Here is a 5534-nt window from a genome sequence, read left to right as displayed (position 1 = left end):
TCCCTGTGTATCCAATTGTTGGATCAGTGTCAGAGATATCCATAACCTTAACCACAACCTATTCTCAAACTGCCTCACATCCCTAACCCCCATCCTCTCTAAAATCACATCTCCGTATAAAGCTGGCACTCGGTTCAACCACAATCTCTCTGCTACCCCCGTCCTGCCAACCCCCGACCTCGACACAACAACCACACCAAACATCTACAAAAAACTGTTCATGCAGTTGAGCGCATGTGAAGGAAATCTGGCCTTATCGCTGACTTCATGGACTACAAAGCCAGACTACAACACTTTACCTCTGTACTCACTGTCACCAAGCAAAATTATTTCTCTGCTGTCATTTCTTCTCAAGCTTCCAAACCATGCAGCCTCTTCTCAACAATTGACTGCCTCTTAAACCCCACACCTGCTCCCCCAACTACCTTCTCTGCCCAAGACATTGCCCCCTACTTTAGAGATAAAATTGACAAAATCAGACATGATGTCTCTGCCCACCGGGCCACTCCAACCATATCCAACCCATTCCACCTGTAAATCATCACTGGCCTCCCTCAGCCGTTACTGTGGATGAAGTCTCCTCTCTTTTCTCATCATCTTCATTTACTACCTGTCCGCTTCTATCTGATCTAATAATATTATTATTAACCCCCCTAGCGGTAATCCTGAGTGTGACTCGGGGTGGCTTTTACATGCAAAAATCGGTAATCCCGAGTCACACTCAGGGTAACGTTAGAAGCCCCCCTTACCTTTGCCCCATGCTCCAGCGGCGATCGGATGGTCCCGCTGTGATGCCGGGGCGCCAGTCTGTTACTTACTGAGTAATCTGCTTTTAAATACCACCCGGTTCCTGGCCACGCCGCTGCTCGCATCTGCAGTGAGATGTGAAGCACAATGCAGAAGTCCAGCGCTGTACATTAAATAGGGGTTGCAAATGACAGACTAATACAGACAGTGACACAGGAGGAGAGGAACCTGCCCCGAAGAGCTTACAAACTAGTAGGTTGGGAGATTTACACACAATAGGAGGGGGATATGTAGTGGTGGGAAGTAGTGATGGTTTCAAAAGACAGAAGAAGATGGGTAGGCAAGTTTGAAAAAATGGGTTTTGAGTGCTCTTTTAAATGAGCAGAAAGTAGGAGCAAGCCCCCCTTACCAAACTATTCAACCTCTCCCATTCTACTGGTATCTACCCCTTCAGTTTTTAAACATGCCATTATTCTCTCTATCCTGATGAAACCCTCACTAGACCCCTCCATACCTTTTAACTATTATCCTATCTCCCTTCTCCCATTTGTTTCCAAACTTCTTGAGCGCCTTGTCTACAAAATACTCACCGGTTACCTAAGCACCAACTCTCTCCTTGACCCTATTCAGTCTGGCTTTCAAGCTACCCATTCCACCAAAACAGCCCTTACTAAAGTGGCCGATGACTTTATCAGAGCTTAGTCTCAATGCAACTTTTCCCTCCTCCTTCTCCTTGACCTTTCTCTGCTTTTGACACTGTTGATTCCCTTTTAGTACAAATCATGTGCTTCATTGGTATCAATGACACTGCTCTCTCTTGGTTTGCTTCCTATCTGTCTGACCTCTCCTTTCAAGTTTCTTTCAATGGTAATTTCTCCTCTTCTACTCTTCTCCCTGTTGGTGTTCCCCAAGGGTCAGTCCTTGGACCAGTTCTCCTTTCTCTGTACACCTCTTCTCTCGGTAGTCTCATATCCTGCTTTGGCTTAAAGTACCATTGTCCACCCCTGACCTGTCTCCCTCAGTCCTGGATAAGGTCTCATGCTGCCTGTCAGCCATCTCATCATAGATGTCGGCCAGATTTCTGAAACTCAATCTGGTTAAAGCCGAACTCATCATCTTCCCCCCTTCAAATTCCAAATCTCCCCCTGACATATTCTTAACTGTTAACAACACTGGTATTCGTCCCTACCCTCAGGCACGTTGTCTTGGCATCACCTTTGATTCTGCCCTCTCATATACCCCCCATATTCAGAACAATTCCAGGTCCTGTCACTTTCACCTGGGCAACATCTCCAAAATCTGCTCCTACATGTCCTCAGAGATCACCAAACTCCTTGTACAGGCTCTTATCATCTCTCGTCTGGACTACTGTAACCTCCACCTCTCTGGTATTCCACTAACGCGACTCTCTCCTCAACAATCGATCATGAATGCTGCAGCCAGACTCATCCATCTTTCCCACCGCTCTTCTTCTGCTGCATCTCTTTGTAGTTCTCTTCATTGGCTTCCATTTCACCTTCAAATTCCAGCACCTGTGTTTTGCCTTCAAATCCCTCCACAGTTCTTGTCAGTTACCTTTCTGACCTGGTAAAAAATACTCCCCTAGCCGCTCTCTTCGCTCCTCCAATGACCTACTACTGACTTCCTCACTCATAACCTCATCATACGCACGGCTCCAAGACTTTTCTAGAGCTGCCCCAACTCTCTGGAATGGTCTTCCTCATCCTATTTGGCTAACTAAAACTAAGCTCTACCTACTCCCTACATTAAGACCCACCTACCACAATTCAGGAGTTAAACACAAGAAGCCTAGTAGTCATTAGAGGCTGACACATAATTAAAAGGTCTCCAAATTCTTGACACATTTTATAACAGAATGTTTAGATACAGTCATGCCAAAACACAAAAACAACACCCATGATTCAATAGCTTGTAGAACCAGCAACAACATCATGATGTAGTCTGCATGATTTTTTCAGTCTCTCACATGTTGTGGAGGAATTTTGGCCCCATCTTCTTCACAACAATGTATCAGTTCATTGAGGTTTGTCTAGGTGAAAGGTTGGAAATCCCATGATGTGAATGGTATGAACCCAATTAACATATGTGCATATGTTGAAAACCAATTATTGTTACAATATATTTGTTTTGCCACAAAAAAATTCCTGCTCGGATCTATTCTTTTGATTTCTTACATAATTCATCTGACTTGTCGATGAGCAATAAATCAAGTGCATTTAATTACCATTACCAGCACCTCCTAATTCCTATGGAAGTGATATGAACCTCTACTTGCACCTGGCTGTCTTTTTGGCTTTCCTAAACTACCCATACATGTGGATCCCTTCCTGCCTCACCCAAACCCACATCTTTTCACACTTGAGAACACTACACTTCCACCTGACTCTCTTTTCTTGCTGAAACATAAAAATGTAATACTTAACGCTAGCCATTTTCCTGCCTCCAGGTGTCAGTCTTTGGCCCTGATTTGTTAAAGTTCTCCAAGGTTGGAGAGGATACACTTTCATCAGTGAATATGGGTGATCCAGCAAACCTGGAATGAATCTGGTCCAGGATTAAAAACATTTGCTTTCAAATAGCTAATGACTTTCAGGAAATCCATTCCAGGTTTGCTGGATTAGCCAGCTTCACTGATGAAAGTGTAGTCTCCCCAGCCTTAGAGAGCTTTAACAAATCGGGGCAAAAGGTTTTCCCATTCTTTAGCTTTCCAGGTGTCCTGTAGTTGGAATTGTTCATGTCTCATAGCTCTAGGCGATATCACACAAGTTCAGCCAGCACAGCACCGTCAATCCTTTTGGCCATCAAGTGTGAATGACAGAAAGTGAAAGGAAGGTTATTTCCTATCTCAAGGTATTCAGAGCAATTTCCAGGCTTCACAAATGCCTAAAAACAACTACATTCAAAAGCCTGAAAACGCTCAAAAAAGACTGCATAGGCAATTGTAAGTGGTTCAGTTTCAGTTTAAGAAACTATTTTTCTGCAAGCATTTTAAAGCAGTAAAACACTCAAAAAGGCTTGCAAAACCACAGGTGGGAACATTAGTTACATGTGTTGTTTATATGAGAGTTTTTTCTGACACAAAACGTTAAAATGAAAAGAGGATCTTCCTATTTTATCATGGATGCACATTGTTCTCACCTTTGGATAGGGAAAACTAAAAGACGGCTGTCAGTCTACAAACATGTCGGCATCCACTGTCTCACATTTCAGGATATAGACAGAGGAGGCATACATGTAATTGGACTTAGTTTGAACTATTTAGAAATTCTGAGTGCATCAATGATTGCTGATGTTTAGAAGAGTTAATCACCAGAGTTAATCCGAAGGAGCCTGTCACGTCACTGCTATTTTGTAACTGGCTGATTAAGCATCTTGCAATGTCACATGGAGGCACAAAGAATGATCTTGTCAGTGGCAGTGGACAGGCATCAAATCACATCACACATAACAGGGAACTTCACACCCTGCCTGTGTATGCTGAATTGTCACAGTGTGTGTCTTGAGCAAATAATGCTTCTATAGGTTACCACTGCACAAGGTAGTCTGGCAGGAGGTGTGGCTCTTATATCCTTTATCTCCAATTTGAATCCCATATCTCCTTCACTGCCCAGGGTTGAAAACTGACAAGGCCAGCAAAGATCTGCCTCTGTGTGCTTAGTTTATTTCAGAAAAGCAGGTAGTGGAAGGATCACCCAGGTATTGCAGCATGAAGGAAGCCTGTAAGGACAGGCCTGTAGCAACCAGCAAACTACATACAGATACATTGCCTTAAACTGAGTGTACTGTTAAAAAAGTAACCCGTAACTTTTCATGGCGGGGGAGTGGGGGAGATAAAGAAGGTTAAAGCGGATCTAACTAAACAAATGACAAACATCTTTACAGGTGGAAAGTTGTTGATCCCCCTACGATCCTAGTCCAGTTGGTCCCACGTTGTCCCGTCTTCGCTTTTTGTTCCGGAGCAGACGGGCAACCGGGCTTCTCTTCCTCTTCTTCCAGATTCTTTTTCTTACATTGCCTAATCTTGCACCATGCAGGCAGAAGATCTTGCACTATGCATGCTTGAGATTAGCATTTTTTTCAACGTAGAAGCAAGCCCTTCTGCTGTGATGTACGAATCCCTGGAGGCTGCAGAGGGTAGGGGTTAAAAAAAAATTAAAGAAACTTTTGTAACTGATATAAAAGGGTAATCTACCATTTTATATAAAGTAAAAAATGTGATGATAGGTCCACTTTAACCAAGAGCAGTGGTAGGGTCACCATTAACTTGGAGCTGTTAAAGAGCACAAGTCTTCCACGGGTACCAATAATGGGACACTACGTTTTTAGGCACTATGTCTTCTACTGATAGAAATGATGAAGCATAACTGCTCCCACTGACACATTTTGTCATCGACATTGGGCTACAACTAAAATTTGGGACCAAAAGTCAATTTGTGAAGCTGTGTTGTGATTTTTTATATCCTTGGCCATATGTTAAAACGTATGTGATTACATATGTTCCATTATACATATGTTCCATTATATCTAATTGTAGACCTGTAATTTACAGAAATATATCCGAACAGGGTCTAGTAGATATCCTGAATTTTACTATAATAAAGTTTAAAAAACACAATTATGTAAAAAAAAAAAAAAATAAATTACTTTAATAATAATATTAAGTAAAAAACACAAAAATCAGCTGAAACAAGAATACATAAATAAATAACAAAATACTGAAAATGCAATAATTCGGTATACTGTATAGTAATATATTTTTCTAAAAC

This window comes from Pyxicephalus adspersus, chromosome 2 (genome assembly GCF_032062135.1).
Source record: "Pyxicephalus adspersus chromosome 2, UCB_Pads_2.0, whole genome shotgun sequence".
NCBI classification, from domain to species: domain Eukaryota; kingdom Metazoa; phylum Chordata; class Amphibia; order Anura; family Pyxicephalidae; genus Pyxicephalus; species Pyxicephalus adspersus.
The sequence above is the reverse complement of the archived record's forward strand: the minus strand, read 5'-3'. Positions refer to the sequence as shown.